Source organism: Pinus tabuliformis, chromosome 4_2, assembly GCF_031772625.1.
Source record: "Pinus tabuliformis cultivar Carrire ecotype Pingquan chromosome 4_2, CPIR1, whole genome shotgun sequence".
In the NCBI taxonomy this organism is placed as follows: Eukaryota; Viridiplantae; Streptophyta; class Pinopsida; order Pinales; family Pinaceae; genus Pinus; species Pinus tabuliformis.
In genome coordinates, this window is record NC_142304.1 from 129,979,445 (window position 1) to 130,004,679 (window position 25,235).

The 25,235-nt window shown below is 40.5% G+C and overlaps 1 protein-coding gene across 2 annotated transcripts in view; it reads right to left on the reverse strand.

Annotated features, from left to right (window-relative positions):
* STN7 (Serine/Threonine kinase domain protein) overlaps positions 1-25,235 on the reverse strand; it is a 305,972-nt gene that overhangs the window by 210,025 nt on the left and 70,712 nt on the right. The gene's annotated exons all lie outside the window — the stretch shown is intronic.

A 25,235-nucleotide genomic window follows, 5' to 3' on the forward strand; every position in this document is an offset into this window, starting at 1 on the left:
ATGAAATATATTATTTAAATTAACTTTACTCAGTTATGGATACCAAGATGAAGTTCAATATTTGATTAACTTTGCTTTAAATCTAAATCATGAATTATGATAGGAATTAAGATATTATAAATTTTGCTTCATTTATGCATATCGATACGATTAATGAGATAGAAATAAAAGAATGATTACAATTTCAATATGAAAGCTAATAACATGAGCAAGACATGACCAAGTATGTTATACTGCAGATAACAACATGTATGAGCTATACAGAAACTGTTTATTTTATAAATATTGATGCATATGTTATAATATATGGACAAGTGTTTACATTGCAGCTTACCAAAATGACCACGTGATGACAAAAACTTCAGTACAATTAAGGCTCAATGAGGTTCCATGAAAGAGCATTGACTCAGGTCCCACTAGGAGGGGTGGAGGTATTGCCCACCGTTTATCCTCCAAAACCTGGAGTCATGGGAGGACTATGCGAATCACGCTCCCCTAGACGTGTGATGATGACTGCCAGATGCCTACTGGGCAATCAGGTTGATATAATCGATGTTGATACCCTTGAGAGCCTATGAATGGTTAGTCAGTATAGCTGACACCATGGCACACTCTAGTAGAGGACGGATAGGATGGAAGTGGAAGAGATTAGGAAGAATAGGATGATTCTAGAGTAGCTTGGGAAACCAACCAAGACAGAACATGAATATTATAGTTGTAAAATCTTAAAATATTGGAAAAAACAAATTTTAAGTACCTATATAAAATGAATTCAATCTTGAAATATAAAGACTTATATACTCACATTAATCACTAATATATTTTAGAAACCTTAACTTCGGGACGAAATTTTTGGAAAGAGGTATGTATGTAATGACCCATCTATAACTATAAATAAAATACGAGTATTAGCATACATACGAGACCTCCATACAATAACTGCGTATGCATGGACCTGCATGTATCGCATTATATATAAGCTAGTTACTACAGGAGGAGATATAAATTAAGGCAATGAATTAATACCTCACCAGAATATCATATATATATGATAAATCCTTAAACTAATAGAAAATGTTAATTTTAATTTACAAATTAAAATTTCAAATTTCAAATTTCAAATTAATAAAATATAATATAAATTAATTAAAATTATAAATTAAATAAATCAAATTAATTCAGTAAAATAATAAATAAACTTTATCAAATCAAATCTCCATATCTGAATAAAATCAACAAAATCAAATAAATTTGATTTTATAAAATTACATGTAACAAAACAATGACACGAAGATGGGAGGAAGGCGGTGGACGGGGAATTAAAAGGAGGAAGGAAATCTTGAGAAGGGGAGGAAGAAAAACAGAGTCTTGATTGTACTGAAGTTTTTGAGCACGGGGATCAGATTGCTTCGATTGGAAAGCATTCTGAGACTGAGTACCCAGGTTGTACCTAGTTCAGTAGAGTGGTTTTGGCCGTTTTGGTAACGCAACCAGAACAAGAATTGCAACCAGAACAATAATTACAGCGAAAAAATTACAGTGGAGCTTCGCAACAGAGCAGACTGGTTGGTATTCATTAGATAAACTATTTAAATTTTGTGTTTAAATTACATATTCTGATATTTGAATTTATGGCTCTTACATTTGGTATCATAGCTCAGCTTCGAACCCTGGAGACCTTACAGGCCCTAAAAGTAATTAACCCCGGTAACAAAGTTACATCGATTAAATTTAGGTTGCAGCCAGATTAGCTCCATATTGTAAATCTGCTCATTTTCCTTGTCAGAAGATGATCTATAAATGGTCATTGAATTTTGGACGCTCTGTCTCAGTTACCTTTAAATCAGCCTGACAGTAGAATAAATTGGAAGAGTATGCATCAGTGTAGAACCAATCAGTGTAGAACCAGTTAGTGAGATGCAATTATCAGAATAAGGAAACTTAAGTATGATATAAAATAAATGGCAAAGATGTTAAATGTGATTAGTTGGATGATCAAACCCATTCATATCATTATCATATCATTATCTCAGATGGCAGAGTATTAATAAAATATATTACAATTTATTAAAAAAAATTAACTTGGCAATTAGCCTTCAACTACTGAAAAACCCACCAGAAACCCGGGAAGAATGGTAATGCTTGGTTGGGCTTCCTGCTCTCCCCACGGTAAAAAAAAAAGTGAAACGTAAAGTTTGTACTCAAGGATAGGCACAATGACTGAAACCTGGCTGGCTGTCACATGCGTGCTTCGGACGTCCTTCATAAATGTCATGGGAAATGATGGTCTCCTTGATATGATCATATAATCAGTTGCAAGGCCATCACGATCATGACTCTCTGAACAGTTGAGAATGATCTTGTCCAGAGCGAAGTGATGTCCTCTTGTTGAACCATGCAACTGATAGCGTCATGGAATGGAGTAAGAGCCTGAATTTATTTCTTAGGAAACAACCCCTGTTCCTAGAAAACTCAATATTCCAACGCATTTTGTGTCTTAAATGAGACAAATTTGGAAAAGCATTCACATTTAAGCATATTCAACAAAATGTTGATCCGAAACCACACAACTTATTTAACATATATTTAAATACGAATAAAAATAGTTTCTTTACAGTAACAAAATAACAATTTCATCAATGGGAAATATGTGAAGTTAAATATCATATTCAGAAGCAATTGCAGAAACAAAGGGCAGACTCCCCTTAACTATGCTTTTCATTTACAGAAAAACTTGACTGCGGCAAATTATTTATCAACACAGCATAAGCACATGCTGCCCGGGAAAGAATGACATATATGCACCAAATATTCCTATGAATTTCGAGAAATTCGACTTCCCAAACTTGTCCTCAAATTAGCCTCTCAGGATTGCAGCTATCTCAGAAATATATCAAATTCACACGGATTGCGTGACACGCAAGGGCCAGACCGTATCAACCTGTGGAAGGAGAGCTGGGAGGCCGGTAGATTTCCCTCTTCTTTCTATCCGTGGAATAAATCTATATTGACGTATGGCAGTGATTATATAGCTGATATATATTATAAACTATATATTCAAACTTGAGTTTTAAAACATAATCGTAAATATTTAATTAATTTATTTAAAACATATTTTGTCCCGCGTTTTCAGGAGTCATGGGTTGTATGCAAAAAAATGTCGACGGTTGTTTGATTTATTAGCTAAGTCCCCTCGTATAACTTATGTTTGACACTTTAAATGGCACCAGAAAGGTGAAATATAAAAAATACAAATGGAGGTGAAATATAAAAAATACAAATGTTTGAGTTCCATAATAACACATTGATATAGTATAATATAAAATAAATATTTAATTTAGAAAACACTTCAAACACAAAACAAAACTTTACACTATGTAACTTGCTTTTCAAGTTATATCAGAAAGTGAATACATTTGTGTTTATTAATATTTTTTTTTAATTTTGTTAGAATTTTGGTTTTCCATGATTCATTTATTTGGATTAATTTTCTATGTTTGAGTAATTTTTTTATATATTTGAAAAGGTTTGAAACCATTTTATGTGATGATCGAAGCGAATTAAGTAATTAAATTGGATTGTGTAGAGATTGATTTATTTATTTAGAATATTTTATTATATATTGGGAGATGAGTATTTATTAATTTTTAACTAAGAATGGCACAGTAAAATATAGTATGGGTATTGCCAAAAGGGGATAATTTAGGATAATTAATATTTTAATTAAAGTGATAGTGTATATTTATTTATCTATCTATATATAGGCTACAAATATCGTATTCACCTTATGAACAGGTGTATCAAAGTGCTGAAACTCATTGTACTTATGAATGCCAAATTGTTTTAATGTAATTCACTTAAAATTACAAATGTCCAATTCTGCGATTATAATTCATAAGGGTCAAATTGCGAGACACTTTCTTTGTTTTTATTTTTATAAATGCCAAATTGTTTTAATGTAATTCACTTAAAATTACAAATGTCCAATTATGCGATTATAATTCATAAGGGTCAAATTGTGAGACACTTTCTTTGTTTTTATTTTATTTTTATTACCTAGGATGATATTCAGAGTATCTATATAATCTGAAGATGGTATTTATAAATATTTAATTACGTTATTATAATTTATAATTTCACAAATTATATGACATTTTGTTTAGGTTTTATTATTTTAGATGATATTCATAGCACATCGATCATTTGAAGATAATATTTTAGATGATATTCAGTAAAAAGTAGTTGTAATTTTGGCAATATATTTTGATGGGATATTGAATGAAGTATTATGATGGGTATTAAATAAAATTTATAATAATAAAATATTTATAGTTTCGTACCATAACTTTATAAAAATAATCAATGATAATTAATATAATATATATTGAGACTTTATATTATAATAGACTTTACCATATATGTTATGGAAGTCCATCAAGCAATCAAATCTGCTCAAGATAACAACATGTCAACTCAAGAGAGAAGCCTACAAGGGGCATATTTGTATACATTGTATTGAGACTTTATTAATATGGGGATTTTATTAAAATAAATTTTAAATATTTATATATATATATTAATAAATTAATTTTGAGCATTATGTCCAAACTATGAGAAGAAAGGAATTAAAAGGTAGATTATTCTTGTTCAACTCATTTATTTTCTAAATATTTTATAGCTTGATTAGGTAAATTACGAAATGAATACTATGGTCTATGAAGACCCATGCATCTTACTAAGTATTATTAGGCATTAGGATAGAATACCATGCATTAGGACAAGAAGATCGCGACACGACCCTCCTTGACCTCGGTACTAGTAAGAACTGCCTGAGAGGTAAAAATAGCAAAAAAACTATACCCGTTTGTAAACTTGAAATCACAAAATTATATGTTAAATCTGAAAATATACCTCAAATTTTTACAATTTTATTAACTAGACAGAAAACACTACGATGGTAAGGACATATCAGCGACTACGATGTGATCGGGCAGCATCACCATCACTAACGCCACCACCGTCGTCATCACCACCATCACCGCCACCACCATCACCGCCACCATCGAGACCATCATCAACACCAATCGCTCCAGCACTGGAGTTGACCATAATAATGCACTCATTGGAAGCCATGGAAACATTAAAAGGGTTGACAATGGCTAAAACCAAAGAAGACCAACCTCAACCCAAAGAAACAAATCTAGCATAACCAAAAAATTATGAGTATAGACAATCAAAAGAAGATATTTCTATGGAGCTGCAGAAAATTAAACTCCCAGAATTTTCAGGAGGACGAACTGGAGAACTGCTGAGGCATGGTTAGAAGGAATGAACAGATGTTTCACACTAAGAGAGTACTCTTCTTCTTCAAAAACAAATAATGTTGTATTTCAATTGAAGGAAAGCGCCTTGATTTGGTGGGGAAATCTGGAAAAACAACTGCACCTCACAACGGATAATGTCCCTTGGGAATTGTTCGAGGAAATATTCCACGCTAAATATTTACCTCCATATTTTCAAGAACAACAAGTTGGGGCCTTTCATACATTAATCCAAGATAATAAAACAGTAAAAGAAAATGAAATAAGGTTTATGGAGCTTGTGAAATACATTCATTACTTAGGTTTTGATGAACGCCACGCTGAATGCTTCATATATGGGTTAAACCCTCGCATCAGGGCCTTGGTTAGGATGTGGAAACCATCATCAATAATCAAATCAGTAGAAAGTGGGCGTTATGCAGAAGAGCATCTAGGAATAAAAAAAGATGACAGGCCAACAGAATCTCTACAACTAGGGTTTTCAAGAAAAACTCCCCAAAACTTCTTCAGGGGAGGTAGCTCAAGACCACCGCCTTATGGTAATAAATTTACCCCAAGAGGAGTAGGAGCAAGATCTCCCATGGCAGTTAATACTATAGCCACTGAATCATCAAACACAAGTCCATGGGAATCTCGTGGAACTGCTAATAGAGAAAGAAATGCGAGAGGAAGTGGCATAAGAGGACGAAGCTCTTTATCTAGAAATTCACAATATGATTCAAGAGGACCGACCCAGGTTAATTGTTGGGGATGTGGAGGACCGCATTTTCAACGTGATTGTCCAGAAGCTTCATCAAGTATATTGCATAGAACAGGAAAAGAACCAGCACCAAATACTCAAGGCAATCATAGAATCTATGCAGTAGTCGACAACAATCAAGTAGCACATCAATCCACTGTAGTGGAATCCTCAGGAACTGCAGGTATCGGACGAGGGAATAATTTCGGTCGAACCATTACGTATACTAGAATGTAGGGTCCGACAGCTCAGAGATCGTCTAGTAGACCAAGTTAAGATCCAATGGGACAAGTATAGCCCTGGATCGGCTACTTGGGAAAAAACAGAAATCATATGTCAAAAATACCCCAACTTATGTCAATTTTAAAGAACTTAAGCCATATTTTGTATATATTTACTTTACTTTAAATCAGATACTCAAAACCATCTTTGAAAGGATCACATATAAACGTGAATTTTTATGTTACTGAAATATGATATATGTTATCTGCTTAATTCTACTGGTACATGGATACCAAGATGAAATATGTTATTTAAATTAACCTTACTGAGTTATGGATACCAAGATGAAGTTCAATATTTGATTAACCTTGCTATAAAATCTAAATCATGAATTATGATAGGAATTAAGATATTATAAATTTTGCTTCATTTATGCATATCGATATGATTAATGAGATAGAAATAAAAGAATGATTACAATTTCAATATGAAAGCCAATAACATGAGCAGGACATGACCAAGTATGTTATACTGCAGATAACAACATGTATGAGCTATACAGAAACTGTTTATTTTATAAATATTGATGCATATGTTATAATATATGGACAAATGTTTACATTGCAGGTTACCAAAATGACCACGTGATGACAAAAACTTCAGTACAATTAAGGCTCAATGAGACTCCATGAAAGAGCATTGACTCAGGTCCCACTGGGAGGGGTGGAGGTATTGCCCACCATTTATCCTCCAAAACCTGGAGTCATTGGAGGATTGTGCGAATCACGCTCCCCTAGACATGTGATGATGACTGCCAGATGCCTACTGGGAAATCAAGTTGATATAATCGACGATGATACTCTTGAGAACCTATGAATGGTTAGTCAGGATAGCTGACGCCATGGCACACTCTAGTAGAGGACAGATAGGATGGAAGCCGAAGAGATTACGAAGGAAAGGATGATTCTAGAGTAGCTTGGGGAACCAAACGGGGTAAAACATGAATATTATAGTTGTAAAATCTTAAAATATTGAAGAAAACAAATTTTAAGTACCCATATAAAACGAATTCAATCTTGAAATATAAAGACTTATACTCACATTAACCACTAATATGTTTTAGAAACCCTAACTTCGGGACGAAGTTTTTCGAAGGAGGGATGTATGTAATGACCCACCTATAACTATAAATAAAATACCAGTGTTAGCATACATACGAGACCTCCATACGATAGCTACGTATGCATGGACTCGTATGTATCGCACTATATATAAGCTAGTTACTATAGGAGGAGATATAAATTAATGTAATGAATGAATACCTCACCAGAATATCATATATATATGATAAATCCTTAAACTAACAGAAAATGTTAATTTTAAGTTACAAATTTAAATTTAAAATTTAAAATTAATAAAATAATAATATAAATTAATTAAAATTATAAATCAAATTAATTCATTAAAATAGTAAATAAATTTTATCAAATCAAATCTCCATATCCGAATAAAATCAACAAAATCAAATAAGATTTGATTTTATAAAATTACACATAACAAAACAATGACACGGAGATGGAAGAAAGGCGGAGGATGAGGAATTAAAAGGAGGAAGGAAATCTTGAGAAGTGGGAGGAGGAAAAACAGAGAACAATTTTAACATAGAGATACAGACACTCTTGAGTCTTGATTGTACTGGAGTTTTTGGGCACAGGGGATCAGATTGCTTCGATTGGAAAGCATTCTGAGACTGAGTACCCAGGTTGTACCCAGTTCGGCAGGGTGGTTTTGGCCGTTTTGGTAATGCAGCCGGAACAAGAATTGCAGCCAGAACAATAATTGCAGCAGAACAATTGCAATAGAGCTTCGCAGCAGAGCAGACAGGTTGGTATTCATTAGATAAACTGTTTAAATTCTGCGTTTAAATTACATATTCTGATATTTGAATTTATGGCTCTTACAAGTCTCCACTTACTTCTTCGCCTTAGTCGGCACGGCCTTGGTCTCAAAAGTCTCTCCCTTGCTCTTCTTCCTAGGAGACTGGTTCGCATAGTGACCTAGTTCCCCACAATGGAAGCACTTGACCTTGGAGAGGTCCTTCTTCTTTCTTTTCTCTTGCTTTCCCGTAAATGCAAGAGCCGCATCTTCTTCTTCCTCCTTGATTCTGACCCCTTTTCCGCTAATCCCCGACTTGGACACCCATCTGATCTCTTCTTGACGAAGAGTCGCCCACAGTTCCTCCCAATCTGGAAGGCTCGTCCTGCCCAGTATGCTCTCGACAAATACCTCCCAATCCTCTGAGACTGCGTTCAATGCAGTCCTCACCATCAGTTCCTGATCCGGTGTGGCCCCTATGGAAGTTAGCTAATCACGGATCTCCTTCAATCCACCGAGGAAGACATCTATCTACTCTCCCTTCTGCATCTGATATGACCGCAGCCGATTTTCAAGTAACATCCTCCTCTGCACAGAAGTATGCTGGTACAATTTCTTCAAGGCTTCCCACATCTCATTTGTTGTTTCCTTCTCGGCAATATGTGGCACCACATGATCCTTGACACCAACAAGGATGATGCACTTTGCCCTGGCCATTGCCTCCTCGAACTTGTCATTTTTAGCTGGGTCAATCAGGATCGCTATCGTTTTCAAGGCGAAGTGTTTGATGTGATACCTGTCTAGAATGGACAAGATCCTGGCCTTCCAGACTAAAAAGTTTGAAGCTCCATCCAGTCTATCCTGATCTCTTAGCCCATTAACTGCCATTTCGCTGCTCCTCTTTCGACTCTTTCAAGTCTCTCTACTTCCCATCTGGAAGTTCTCAGTTTGACTCCCTCTGAGCCTCAATTTCTCTTCTGGAAATCCCTCTGCCAATGTCGAGATACCCCACTCCAGTCGTTTGTGGAGCTGCACCATTGATCCGGATTTCTTGGCTAGAAATCCTCGGCAGCAACTCCCTCCTCCTTGGTCTTGCCCTGTTAGGTATTGTTCTGACCACAGTACCCCACCAGCTTCGCTCTGCAACTTACCCACAGCCTCCTATGCCCTAGCAGTCTAAAGGTTCGAGCCTCTAGGCTTTGCGCACCTCCTGGCCACAGCATCAATCCTTCCTAGCTGAGAAAGATGATCGGGCACTGTGTAGGTCAAGTCTACTCCTCTCTGCCTCAGTGTTGATCATCCTTCTGGCTCAAACTAATGACGCGGGCTCTCTGCGTCACCACTTTCTTGCTACGTTCTGCTAGGAACAACTTCTGTCACTCGGGACAGTTGTTTCCGTTGTTGCTACTCTGCTCAGCTGATGCTTTCAGTTATCCTGGGATCTGCAACCACACTCTGATACCATGTTGGAATTTCTAGGTCTATCCGTTAGAAATTCTTCCTGTAATATCTGATTTATTTCTTCAGTTACTTAACAAGTTATTTACCATGTAAATACTGAAAATAAATACAAGTATAGTATCAACAGATACAGATCATCAACTGAAATAAAACAAGCACAAATGACACCATTATTTTTGGACTAATGTCCCCAAAAAAACCCAATGTGGGAAAACTGGTGCAGTTATTCAAAGGGTTTTATTATTAAGCAGTTTCAGAATACAATCTTGGTGCCAAAAATGGCTCACCCAACAAAGAATGCCCTCGATAGTAGTACCTCTCAGTCGGAGACAGATATTCTGGCTAAATCACAGGAAGAACAATCCCACAGCAACATTGCAGCACTTATGCTGCTCTCTATCACCCTGATAGGGACTGCATCACCCTATCCAGCTCTCCAGCTCCAATCTGCCCCACGAAATCTCCTAGCGTCAACCTCTAGGGTCTGCATCAGCCTCTCTGGCCCAACATCAGCCCAGCATCGGCCTATTTGGCCCAGTGTCAACCTCTCGGGGCTCTGCGTCAGCCTCTGGATCCTCTGCGTCTCCCACACTGGACATCCTCAGTGTCTGCATAGCTCCTGGCTACCTCTACGTGGCATCTAGCTGGCTATGCATCAACCCTCTCCCGGCTTTTACGTTGATGCTCCTTGTACTGTCTCTGCCTCTCTGCTACTATATTCACTGCCCCTCAGCTGCAACTCTCATCACTCCTTCGATTTCCTCAGCAAGCCCTGCCCCAGAAAATCGAATTCTTGATCAACTCGGTGTGTGTTCTCCAACTGACCCTCAAGCCTCCTCTTAGACTTTTCTCGTTGGTTCATCAACGGCCGAGATTAGATCTCTAATCAACGGCTAAGATTAGATTTGGCTTGATCCATGACTTTTGGACCATTCTAACTCAGTTTCATATTAATTCACATTAATATTTTATTTTTCCTAAGTTTAGACTTAGGAACTCCATTAAAAATATTAATTATTTTAATATCTCCCAAATTGGTTAGATTCTGCCCAAACCATTTTCGGGTCCTGGAGATCTCATGTGCTATAGCCTCTCCACCAATTTTCAGGGCTAGAGAACATTTGATGCTACCCCAAATCAACATGTGTCAGCCCTCTGAGGCTCTGTGTAGCCTCTCTGGCCCACTGCATCACTTCTGAAGCCTCTGCGTCAGCCACGCATGCCCTTCTGGCCTTTGCGCAGTCATTGCTGGCCTTTGCATGGCTCCCTCTGGCTCTGCGTCTACCTCTCTGCCTCTGCGTTGGTCTTTCGGTACTATCTCTGCCTCTCTGCCTTGCACTCACTGCCCCTCGCTGCAATATTGATCACTAGTTCGATTTCTCTTAGCAAACCCCACTCTAGAAAATCGAATTGACTAATCACTCTGGTGTATCTCCAACTGACCCTCAAGCCTCCTCTTATACTTTTTTTTGTTGAGTCTTCAACGGCCGAGATTATATCTCTAATCAACGACTAAGATTAGATTTGGCTTGATCTATGTCATTTAAAACCTTCTAACTCAGTTTTATATTAATAGCCATTAATATTTTTATTATCCTAAGTTCAGATTTAGGAAGCCATTAAAAATATTAATTATTTTAAGATCTCCTTTACCGGGTAGAATTTCCCAAAACCATTTCTGTCTCTTGGAGATCTCATGTACTTTAGCCTCTCCACCAATTTTCATGGTTAGAGCACATCCGATGCTACCCCAAATCAACACTCCCTCTTAGCGAGGAATGTGCTCTAGTAATACTCCACCACTGAGCATCACCCTAATTATCTGGCACTGGTACCTGTGTTGATGCTTGGCCTTTATGTCCAACATCCTCTGCACTGCTGCATCCTGTACTGCTTTCCATGGCTCTACCACTGCCACTGCTACATCTATACGGCAACTCTTCTCCATCTGTGTTGTTGATGGTCCTTCCTCCCAACACTGCATTTGCACTGCAGCCCTCTCTCATCATGCTGCATCTTGCTGCCCAAAGCATTACCGCTGCTACTACTGCACTGTAACTCAGTTACTGAGATGTTGATAACTGATCTACCCAACCACTGACATCCTTGTCAGGTTAGAAACCCTCCTGATGTTGAAGCTCTCTCTGCCGCTATCCCATGCTCCCTCTGTTGCCTCTGCATTGCTACAACATCATTGTGCCTCTCGCACTGCTGCAAACACCTTCGTGCCTTCATGCATTGCTGCAACCTCATTTGTGCCTCTCGCACTACTGCAACACTCTCTACGCTTCCTGGGACTACTACACTCTAGCACTCTCTGCCACTTCATCCGCATCTGCTTCTACCGATATCCACCATCCTGTTACTGTCACTTCGGGGCTCCCGTAGCCGGATATGATCCAAGAGTTTGGGTACCTCAAGGATCCTGCCCCACATCACCTCTAATCCTCCTTACTACAGCTTGATGTCTCCCCACCTCTTCTCTAGATGTACATGAGCACTCATGGCACAATCGTCATCATCCTCTACCTCCTTCTATGCCTTCATCGGCGCTGCCTTGGAGTCAAACGCCTCTCCCTTATTCTTCTTCCTTGGACACTGGGTTGCATAATGGCCCAGTTCCCCATAGTTGAAGCACTTTATCTTGGAGAGATCATTTTTCTTCCTCTTCCCCTGCTGTCCCGCAGATGCTAGAGCTGCATCCTCTTCCTCCTCTTTGTTGACCCGGGCTCCGTTGCCACTACTTCCTGCTTTGGTCATCTGTTTGATCTCTTCTTGGCGAAGAGTTGCCCACAGTTTTTCCCAATCTAGAAGATTCGCTCTGCCCAAAATGCTTTGGACGAATGTCTCCCACTCCTCGGAGACTGCATTTAGGGCGGTCCTCACCATTAATTCTTGCTCCGGCATGGCCCCTATGGAAGTCTGTTAGTCCCGGATCCCCTGCAACCTGCTGAGGAAGTGCTATCTGCTCCCCCTTCTGCATCTGGTACGGCTACAGTTGATTCTCCAGTAGCATCTTCCTCTACACGGAAGTGCCCTGAGACAATGTCGTCAAGGCGTCCCACATTTCCTTTGTCATATTCTTCTCGGCAATATTTTGAACCACATGATCCTTGACCCCATCAAGGATTATGCATTTCGCCTTGGCCATCGCATCCTCATACCTTTCGTTATCAGCTAGGTAGACTGGGATAGCCACAATTCTCAAGGCGAAGGCCTTGATGCGATGTCTATCCAGAACAGATAGGATCCTGGCCTTCCAGATGAAAAAGTTGCACGCCCCGTCCAGCCTGTCCTGATCCCTCGGTCCATTCATGGCCATCTCTACTCTTCTTTTCGACTCCTCTGAGTCTCTACTTCCCTCCTGAAAGTTCTCTCTTTGACTCCCTTTGAGTCTCTACTTCCCTCCTGGAAGTTCTCTCTTCGACTCCCTCTAAGTCACTACATCCCTCCTGGAAGTTCTCTGCTAGACTCCCTCTGCGTCTCGATTTCTCTCCTGGAAATCCTCCGGCCAATAGTCGAATCGCACCTCTCCAATCTCCTATGCTCCTGCAACACTAATCTGGATTTCTTGGCTAGAAATCCGCCTAAGTAGCGACTTCCTTCTACCTTGGTTTTGTCCCGTTAGGTATTGTTCTACCTTGACAGCAACAGCAACCCACCATCTTCACTCTTTGCAATCTGCCCACAGCTTCCTATGCACCATCAATTGAGGAACTGAGCCTTTAGGCTCTCCACAATCCCGACAAGGCTGATTTTCTCCCCTGGCCAACTATGTCAACCCTCCTGGTATCTGCGTGGCTCTTCATGAGCCTCGTCTGCCTTCCTTTGCCTCTGCGTTGGCCTCTCTCTAGCTCGAATTAATGACACAATCCCTCTGAATCAACACTTCTCTGTTGCTTTCTGCCTAGGAACAGCTTCTGTCACTCGAGACAGTTGTTTCTGCTGCAAATTCTCTGATTCAGCTGGCGCCTTTAGCTCTCCTGTGATCTGCAACCCTCTGATACCATGTTGAAATTTCTAAGTATTACCCGTTAGAAATTTTCCTGTATTCTCTGGTTTATTTCGCCTACTTGTTTTAATTACTAACAAGCTATTTAATCATATAAATACTGAAATAAACACAATACAATGTCAACCATCTACAGATCAACAACTGAAAGAAATGAACAAACACACAAGGGACACCATTATTTTTTGACAAATCGTCCCCGGAAAAACCCAACTTGGGAAAACCGATGCAGCAGTTCTGAGGGTTTTATTGTTAAGCAGCTTTTCTTGAGTACACTGGGAGCCAAACTAGCTCACCCAACAGAAAAAATAATATGGCAGTAGTACCTCTCTTCAGAAGCAGATATTCTCAAAGTCTGCTCCACAAAACCCTCTCCAGCCCACTCTGAAGCACTGCGTCAGCCCTCCTGGCCTGTGTGTCAGCCCGAAACCCTCACGTCAACCCTCTGAGACTCTGCGCAGCCTCTCTTGCCCACTGCATCACATTTGAAGCCTCTGCATCAATCATGCAGGCCCTTCTGAACTCTGCGCAGTCACTGCTGGCCTCTCTGTGGCTCCCTCTGGCTCTGCGTCTGCCTCTCTGCCTCTACGCTGGTCTTCCGGCAATATCTCTGCCTCTTTGCTTTGCACTCACTGCCCCTCACTGCAATATTTATCACTAGTTCGATTTCTCTTAGCAAACCCGCTCTAGAAACTCGAACTGACTGATCACTCTGGTGTATCTCCAACTAACCCTCAAGCCTCCTCTTATACTTTTTTTGTTGAGTCTTCAACGGCCGAGATTACATCTCTAATCAACAGCTAAGATTAGATTTGGCTTGATCCATGTCATTTAGAACCTTCTAACCCAGTTTTATATTAATGCCATTAATGTTTTTATTTTCCTAAGTTCAGACTTAGGAACCCATTAAAAATATTAATTATTTTAATATCTCCTTTACTGGGTAGAATTTCCCCAAACCATTTTTGTGGGTCCTGGAGATCTCACGTGCTTTAGCCTCTCCACCAATTTTCATGGCTAGAGCACATCCGATGCTACCCCAAATCAACACTCCCTCTTAGCGAGGAATGTGCTCTAGTAATACTCCACCACTGAGCATCACCCGGATTATCCAGCACCGGTACCTGTGTTGATGCTTGGCCTTTCTACCAAACATCCTCTGCACTGTTGCATCCTGTGCTACTACCCATGGCTCTACCACTGCCACTGCTACATCTATACGGCAACTCCTCTGCTTTTGTGTTGTTGTTAGTCCTTCCTCCCAACACTGCATCTGCACTGCAGCCCTCTCTCATCATGCTGCATCTTGCTACCCATAGCACTACCACTGTTACTACTGCACTGCAACTCAGTTACTGAGACGTTGGTAACTGATCTACCCAACTACTAACATCCTTGTCAGGCTAGAAACCCTCATGATGCTGAAGCTCTCTCTGCTGCTATCCCGTGCTACCTCTGCGTTGCTGCAACACCATTGTGCCTCTCGCACTGCTGCAAAAACCTTCGTGCCTTCCTGCACTGTTACAACCTCATTTGTGCCTCTCGCACTACTGCAACCCTCTCTGCGCTACCTAGGACTACTGCACTCTAGCACTCTCTGCCACTTCATCCACATCCGCCACCCTGCTACTGTCACTTTGGGGCTGTCGTAGCCGGATATGATCCAAGAGTTTGGGTACCTCAAGGATCCTGCCCCACATCTCCTGTAGTCCTCCTGACTACAGCTCGATGTCTCCCCACCCCTTCTCTAGAGGTACATAAGTACTCATGGCACAATCATCATCATTCTCTACCTCCTTCTCTGCCTTCGTCGGTGTTGCCTTGGAGTCAGACGCCTCTCCCTTATTCTTCTTCCTTGGACACTAGGTTGCACAATGGCCCAGTTTCCCATAGTTGAAGCACTTTATCTTGGAGAGATCCTTTTTCTTCCTCTTCCCCTGTTGTCCTGCAGATGCCAGAGCTACATCCTCTTCCTCCTCTTTCTTGACCCGGGCTCCTTTGCCACTACTTCCCGCTTTCGTCATTTGTTTGATCTCTTCTTGGCAAAGAGTTGCCCACAGTTCTTCCCAATCTGGAAGATTCGCTCTGCCCAAAATGCTTTGGACGAATGTCTCCCACTCCTTGGAGACTGCGTTTAGGGCGGTCCTCACCATTAATTCTTGATCCGGCATGGCCCCTATGGAAGTCAGTTGGTCCCGGATCTCCTGCAACCTGCTGAGGAAGTGATCTATCTGCTCCCCCTTCTGCATCTGGTATGACCGTAGCTGATTCTCCAGCAGCGTCTTCCTCTGCACGGAAGTGCCCTAATACAATGTCGTCAAGATGTCCCACATTTCCTTTGTTGTATTCTTCTCGGCAATATGTTGAACCACATAATCCTTGACCCCATCAAGGATTATGCATTTCACCTTGGCCATCGCATCCTCGTACCTTTCGTTATCAGTTGGGTCGACTGGAATAGCCACGGTTCTCAAGGTGAAGGCCTTGATGCGATGTCTATCCAGAACGGATAGGATCCTGGCCTTCCAGATGACAAAGTTGGTCACCCCGTCCAGCCTGTCCTGATCCCTCGGTCCATTCATGGCCATCTCTATTCTTCTTTTCGACTCCTCCGAGTCTCTACTTCCCTCCTGGAATTTCTCTGCTAGACTCCCTCTATGTCTCGATTTCCCTCCTAGAAATCCTCCTGCCAATAGTCGAATCGCACCTCTCCGATCTCCTATGCTCCTGCAACACTAATCTAGATTTCTTGGCTGGAAATCTGCCTAGGTAGCAACTCCCTTCTACCTTGGTTTTGTCCCATTATGTACTGTTCTACCTTGATAGCAACAGCAACCCACCAGCTTCACTCTCCGCAATCTGCCCACAGCTTCCTATGCCCCATCAACTGAGGAACTGAGCCTTTAGGCTCTGCGCAATCCCCGCAAGGTTGATTTGCTCCCCTGGGCAACTGCGTCAACCGTCCTCGTCTTTGCATGGCTCTTCGTGAGCCTCTTCTGCCTTCCTCTACCTCTGCGCTGGCCTCTCTCTAGCTCGAATTGATGACGCAGGCCCTTTATGTCAACCCATCTCTTCCGCTTTCTGCCTAGGAACAATTTCTCTCACTCGGGACAACTGTTTCTGCTGCAACTTCCCTGATTCAGTTGGCGCCTTCAGCTCTCTTGTGATCTGCAACCCTCTGATACCATGTTTAAATTTCTAAGTATCACCCGTTAGAAATTTTTCTGTATTCTCTGGTTTATTTTGCCTACTTGTTTTAATTACTAACAAGTTATTTAACCATATAAATACTGAAATAAACACAATACAGTCTCAACCATCTACAGACCAACAACTGAAAGAAATGAACAAACACACAAGGGACACCGTTATTTTTTGACAAATCGTCCCCGGAAAAACCCAACTTGGGAAAACCGGTGCAGCAGTTCTGAGGGTTTTATTATTAAGCAGCTTTTCTTGAGTACACTGGATGCCAAACTGGCTCACCCGACAGAGAAAATAATCTGGCAGTAGTACCTCTCTTCAGAAGCAGATACTCTGAAAGTCTGCTCCACGAAACCCTCTCCAACCCATCCAAAGCACTGCATCAGCCCTCCTAGCCCCTGCGTCAGCCCTCTGAGGCTCTGCGCAGCCTCTCTGGGCCACTTCAGCACTTCTGAAGCCTCTGCATCAGTCACGTAGGCCCTTCTGGCCTCTGCGCAGTCACTGTTGGCCTCTATGTGGCTCCCTCTTGCTCTGTGTCTGTGTCTCTACCCACATCTTCTTTCTGTGATGCGGCCTACCCACATCTTCTTTCTGTGATGCGGCCTACATGAGACAATGGATACAAATATGCCCCAACAGATTTGCGGTTATACCTCTCCTTCTCGGCCTTCCTGTAGGTGCAACTGTCCTTCAAACAATCACAAGAAGGCTCCAACCACAGCCTCTCTACCTCGTTGAAGTGTCTGACTTCCTACAAACCAAACAGAAGTATGAATGCCCTAATATGAGTTTCTCCAATGAGCTCCTTTTTCTCCCTTGTGTTGCTACTAATGGATGAGTACTTAGATATACCAAATGAGGGAGAAAGCACCTCTATATATACCAATCGGTGGGGGTCTAGAGACGTGACTATTGGATTAGGTGAGCCGACATATAGAAGAGGCCGACCTTGATAATTTGTCCATAATCAAAATAAATTCATAACTTCATTTGTACATGTCGGAATCGAATGATCTTTAGATCAATCCTACACCTCTCGGAGAGAGGAATCCAAGAAAATTATCAGTTGTTATAAATAAGATGACCCATGTGGAGTTTGGCCCTAGTTGCCAATTTTAACACTCCCTCTCAACTAGGGAGAACTCCATCTGCCAGACGGTACTATCTCTTGCCATCAATGCACTGCTCTGCTCTGCTTAACTATGAAGAATAAGAAGTGATCGGGAATGTATCATACCATTCTCTATTGACCCGAAGTCAATCCCAGATAAAAGAGAGTGTCTCATACCACTCTTACTGACCCGAAGTCAATTCCAATTGATCCCAGATCAATATCAGTCATCCTAGCATGGGGAGTACGGTAGTACACGATGCGTCCATCGGTAGTACTATGGTCCCTATCCTCATTTCCTTACTCATTGGCTAGATGAGAAGTACTTCCCATGAGTCCCAGACTGCATGGGTAGGATGTCTTAGCAGGAGAAGGATGAACCACTCATCCTACCTACATATCACCAGGGGGTATCACAGGGGAACGCTGAACCACTCACCCTATATACAGCAAACCACTAGGGGAAGGCTGAACCACTCACCCTATGGTTTCTCATCGCTCCAAGAAGTACCCCAAGCCCCCCAGAGCTCCCAAAGCTTAATGTCCATATCATACAGGACCGTCATAAGAGGGTCTCTCCACGACTCCTAGTTGTTATCAAAAGGCCAAGAACTTGACCTTTCCCAGGGGCTTTGACAGAATATCAACAACCTGCTCATCAGTCCCAATGTGATGGAGCCTTATTGCTCCTCATTGTACAATATCTCGGATAAAGTGGTACCTGATATCTATATGCTTGGAGCGATCATAAAACACGGTATTTTTTGATAATCGGATCCCACTCTAGTTGTCGCAGAGGATCACGGTGGTATCCAGCACATGTCCAAACAGCTCACTGAAGAGCTTCCTGAACTAGACAGCTTCACATGAGGCCATACTAGCAGCAATGTATTCGGCCTCAGCGGTGCTCAAGGCAACAGATTTTTGCCTCCTACTCATCCAGGATGTCGAAGCAGAACCCAAAGAAAAACAACACCAGCCCAATCAACATCAGAATAACCATGCAGCCTCACATCTCTGGCAATGTATCTCAGTCCATGAGTGATTATGCCCCGAAGATATCTCAGAAGATTCTTGGCACCAATCCAATGTATATGATGAGGCTCAACCATATATTGGCTCAACGTATTAACTGCAAAACATATGTCCGAACGGGAGTTCACCAATAACATCAATGCTCCTATGAGTTGACAATACTCGGAATTTCCCAATTCAGGTCCGGCAACACTACCACATAACTTCTTAAAGTTAAGTTCCATCGGGGTAGTCACAGGCTTGCAGTCCACCATCCCAAATCTTTCCAATGTCTTCACAACATATTTTCCTTGAGATAGGAAAATTTCACCTGGCTTTTGCCAGACCTCCAACCCTAGGAAGTAGTGCATCGGTCCTAGGTCCTTCATCTAGAAGCCAACTCTCTCTTACATTTGTGAATGAGAGGGTCTTCTCCTTAAGAAAAGCTCCCTCTTACTTTGATAAAAGAGAGGGTTAACATCTGTTGGACAGATGTTATCGATAGTTGTATCATAGCTCCCTCGAATTCAAATCATATTCATCAGTCTGTCTTCAGCCAGCTATAAATCCCGAGATTTTATAGCTCCCACTAGAGCCTAGCTTTGATTAATCTTCTGAGCTTCCCATATGGGTCAAGGAAGTTCCAGGTCAGAGAGGAACATTCTGAAGAATTGACAAGGTTCTTCTTTAAGCAGGAGAAGACATCTTTCTTTGAGATTATTTCAACAAAGGCCATTCTGATCTTTAATAATGAAAGCTTCAGATGTAGCACCTCTTATCAGAGTCAAAGGTGATCCAGTTTCATTACTGGAATATCTCTATAGCCTCTTCATAGAAGATGATGATTCAACGGATAGCCTTTCCAATGATCGCATCAGTCTTGTTTACAGCTTGATTGTGAACAAGACTATGATACAGGCATCAACATGCTGGGCCTACAACATGACACCGTCACTACTATTCTTGTAGTGATATCATAGAAAATCTTGAGTTGACAAGAGAACATAAATGATGTTGAGCTGTGATAGTGCCACTGATATTATATATAAACAAGAAACTTTACTGCACAAGATATTATCCTTGATAGCTACAGATCTTCATACTTTCAGGATGACCCCAACATTAGCCAATATATCAATACAGTAGGTAATCATCATGGTCCATACAAACAAGGCGTCTTAGCATTATCCCTCAGATAATAGTAATACGTGTCCGGAAATAATGAATCTCTAGTAACATTGCCCTATTCTTGTTTAACCTGTGAAGCAAGGTCTATCCTTGATCTGAATGATACAACCTCTGACAAGATCACTGCAACATTCTGCCGATAATATATATCAGTGATGCAACTTAACAAGAGGGGAGCCTTTTTTGCTTACTAATATAAGTGATCATGTTGCTGTGACAACTTCTGCAAGCAGCCAATTTTCAACCCAAATCTATATCTCCAGAAAAACTGGCTTAATTTAGTGGATGATTTCAAACTGACTTTCTATCAAGCTGATACCTCTGCCCTTCAACTTTGCTCATGGAGATGTTTCATTATAAACTGAGCTTTGAATGATTTCTGTAGAAATTTTTGTTTTCCCACCCCGGTTTTCAGTTTCTTATTTCTCCCATGTAGTTAAATGCCCTTTCCCATAACCATACATTCAACAAGCTGGAAAAAATAAATATTGCTGAAAACACAAATTCTGGAAATTTTACAGAATCCTGGAAATTGCATAATTAAATATCAGCAATAATAAACAGCCATTAAAACACATTTAAACACTGAGATTTTTTATCAACTTGACTCTGGAAAAACCCCTTACAACTCTTGGGGAAAACCAGTTCGAGAGCTCTTCTTTATTTCTGAAAATGTCTTTTTCACAGTGAAAAATATTCAACAAAAAAATCAGCGAGCAAATTTACAGCTTATCTCTTTTCCCATGCCTCACAGCAAACTGGAAATTACAGCAAACAGGACAGCAATAAATGCTGTACGGCCTCTTCGATTTTCGTGCCCACTTTCAGCATTAAGCTGTACGGCCGGCATTAAATGCGTTGTACGGACTGCAATAAATGTGTTGTACGGCCCTCGTTTTGCATGCAGAAAAATCAGCAAACTGCTCCTCGATTTTTGTGCAAACCACTCCTCGAAAATCGTGCCAAAATCTGTCTTTCACTGTGTGCTAAACCAGCTGTACAAATCTGCTCAACTGCTGCCTTGGAATGTGTGCCAAGCTGCTGTCTCCTTCTCCTCCCTGCTCAGAAATCTCTCTTGCTCTCCTTCTCCCAATCTGCTCATGAAAGAATTAAATCGAATGTGTGTGATTTTTTCCTCCTTTTCCTCCCTTAATATAACTCCAAGTGACTTTTGGGTGATCCAAGTGACTTTTGGGTGATCTCTAAATCCAATGGCTGAAATAGATTTAGATCAATGGCTGAGATTAAATGCTCATTTAAATCTCACTTTTTATTTTTTAATTCACCCCACTTTAATAAAAACCCACTTAGTCATTTATTTCCAAAGTCACTTTTCCTTTCTAATTTTTCATTGACTTTATAAAAGTCACTTTAAAATTAGACTTAGTAACTTTATCACTTAAAGTCACTTTTAAATTAGATTTAACTTTATAAAATTATAAAGTCACTTTAGGAGAAAAATTAAATTCTTTTGGACACTTTTCCCTAGGCCAAAGATCAAAGCCTAAGGGAACCACCTGTCCTCCGGTACCAAATTTCAACAATTTCAGTATTTCAAAATAAAAATAAAATGACACTACAATCGAGACATCGAATAAGAGATGAGATGTTATAGAACTCCAGATAATAAAAGTTACAAGTGCTTGACAGTGCACTGAACCCTTAGCACAGAGTATGGGCTGCCTTACTTACCAACAACAATAAAAGGTTTAATAGATCAGATTTTAAGTATAGCCCAGAATTCTTTTCAGACGAATGTATATAGCTGTCAAGGTTTACTGATCCGAGATACCTTCTTGAAGACCACCAATCAAACATTACCAGAATTACATCATCATTAGTTATCAAGATTCAAATCAAGCTCAAGGAAATGTCACTCAAAACCTTAGAGTTAGTATTAAGAAGAAAGAACGTATTGCCTTGAAATATCAAGCGATCAATACATCTCCATACTGCCTTAGCAGACTTTTTCTCAACTCTCGGATTATGACTGATAGATGTGTCGATATACATATATCCCCAAGAGACTGCTGCAATAGTTAGAGCAAGTCGGTCATTGATCCAATATTTCTCCTTGATCTGAAGATTTCCCAGAATGTATGCTGCAAAGGATAATCAAGGGTGATACTTATATTCATAGTTGTCAACAAACTCTACAAAGGGTATATGTCTAGAGTAGAATATGACTGTTCTCAGCAAAGATCCAGTTACTCATGCTCAAACTGAATTGACTTCAATATACCCTTTAACAACTCGGCTTCAAATGCTCAGAAATATGCAATGAACCAAAAAGGGATGAGATGGATATATCTGACATCTGAAACGTTCCATAGATCTTCAAATACGAGAATCTCAGAGAGAAATTCTTCTAGGAATGATACAACCCTCTAAAGTGAGGGTTGCAATACTTCAAACAAGGATCTACAGTGGTTCGGCCCTATCTCCAAAGATCATAGAAGATTTCGATTTCGAAGTATATCCTCCTATATGCTTATGATGATGATACAGTCTCAAGCTAGGACTGCTAAATAATCCTCCGAAAATATCTTGACATTACTCAAGAGTCAAAACACATCTTATGAATACAGGAACATGCCTTGATGACTTCCAACCTTTGCTCATGATGATCGAGTAGTTCCTACATTGGAGCCCATGACTTTAAGAGAATGTCACAGATTTGTCATTCTTGAATTCAGATTTACCACGGAGGGCTGAAGGTTTAATTCAAGTCAATGAAATTCCTCAGATGCTTCTTGGTGATTGCAATCTCTTATGCTTGGGCTTGTCCTCACCTGAGCTCTGATACCATGTTAAATTTAGGAAACAATGGTATGTTCTATGCTTTAGAGCAATTTTACTTCAATTTCTCTATTAGCCCAATATCCATTTCCAGATTAGCAATCACATTAACATGATAGTAAAATGCAGATAGAACATAAACATAAACAGTAGAAGACAAGCCAAGACAAGAGGACACAAGATATGGCACCAGCCAGGGACAAACCCGAATGTGGGGAAACCCTTGATCAAATCTTCTTATATATTTTTCGATAGTTCAGCAGAGAGAGAGAGATAGAGTACAATGATTTAAAGTGAATACTGACTTGCCAAATAGCAGATCTGACATCAAAGTTCTTAACCATGAAGTTGACTCAATGAAATTGCAATTTTGCCAACAAGGACTGATGATTTCCATACTGCAATTCTGAATACTTGTCACTGTTGTTCATGGACTGAGTTTTGATTACTGGTTAGGGCTTCTACTGAAACCTACAGCAGCCCACTACATGATCTGTTGTGGCTTCCTTCCCTTTATCACATCTGGGAACTCGCTCTCCTAGATGACTACTCCTGCACCCCTTTTAAGCTTGTTTAGACCTCTAAACAACTGCTACAGGACTGCGGCAAGTTCACCATAGGTATGTCCCCTATTTGGAAGAATTCCCAGCCATAACTATCCCAGAAAATCCCTCTTCTATTGCGGCCTCCCTTTTATAAGCTCCTATCCTCCACATTGATTGATCTGGGCACTTCTTGCCCTCAAACAGACCCACGCAACCCTGCAACAAGGTGATTAAGGCCTGCGGCCTACCCACATCTTCTTTCTGTGCTGCAGCCTACATGAGACGATGGATACAAATATGCCCCAACAGATTTGCAGTTATACCTCTCCTTCTCGGCCTTCTTGTAGGTGCAACTGTCCTTCAAACAATCACGAGAAGGCTCCAACCCCAGCCTCTCTACCTCGTTGAAGTGCCTGACTTCCTACAGCCCAAACAGAAGTATGAATGCCCTAATCCGAGTTTCTCCAACGAGCTCCTTTTTGTCCCTTGTGTTGCTACTAATGGATGAGTACTTAGAGGTACCAAATGAGGGAAAAAGCACCTCTATATATACCAATCGGTGGGGATCAAGAGACGTGACTACTGGATTAGGTGAGCTGACATATAGAAGAGGCCGACCTTGATAATTTGACCATAATCAAAATAAATTCATAACTTCATTTGTACATGTCGGAATCGGATGATCTTTAGATCAATCCTACACCTCTCGGAGAGAGGAATCGAAGAAAATTATCAGCGATTATAAATAAGATGACCCATGTGGAGTTTGGCCCTAGTTGCCAATTTTAATAGAAACACATCCACCCTAGCTGATCAAGATTGGTTTCGATGATGAGACACACCCACCCTAGCTAGTCGAAAAATAGGAATCATCCAAGTTCTTCACAAGAGCTCGTATTGAAGGATAAAGCTTGTAATCTCATGCCGAAGATTAAGAAAAATTGCGCTGAGTTATTACTACTAATTTGGGGAACTTTATTAAGGTTTCATCTTTAATTGCATGCAAAATGTTTGAAGAAATATCTCTACAAAAATAGCTCTTCTTGTTTGCATACAAAATGTTTGAAGAAATATTTACGTGCAAAGTATTTGTCAAAATGCCAAAAAGAAGAATTTAAAAAAATTTGCAAGTTGAGTTAACATATTTTGGCAAGGGACACTACAGCATGTGAGCCAAACATAAGTATGACCCTTTATGGATGATTGAATCTGCAAAAGCAGAGCATCAGTCATTCTTCCTACATAGTGATAAAGCATCACTTACCTGGGGGAAAGATAGAGAGAGATGATTAGCTCCCTTCCATGGCAGTAGAGATGTATATCAGACAAGGAATACCATGCCAAATATTTTGCACATAAAATAAAATAAAATAAAAATCATTTTTCACATAAGTTCCACCTGTGGGACCAGCTGGATGGTGGTAAGGAGATGCACAACCAAGTAGGTAGACTATCCCAATTAGCACAAACAAACATATCCCTTTTGAGGAACTTGCAAGAACAGATAGGCTGATGCGTCTCTCCACATCTTGCGAGAGAAAGTGTGCAAAGTAGAACCGGAAATCATCTAAAAAGGGTTGAAGAGGCTGAATGTGGTTGAGGGAGTAGATATATGTATCCAGTGCCTGTCCAACGTCACCCTAGGTGGCTGTGGTTTTACAATGCAGACATGATAGTCCCCTTGGAGATGATGCTTTGGTTTTGTTTCATGCAGCTTGTTGGTCTGTTTCCAAGAACTGGTGTG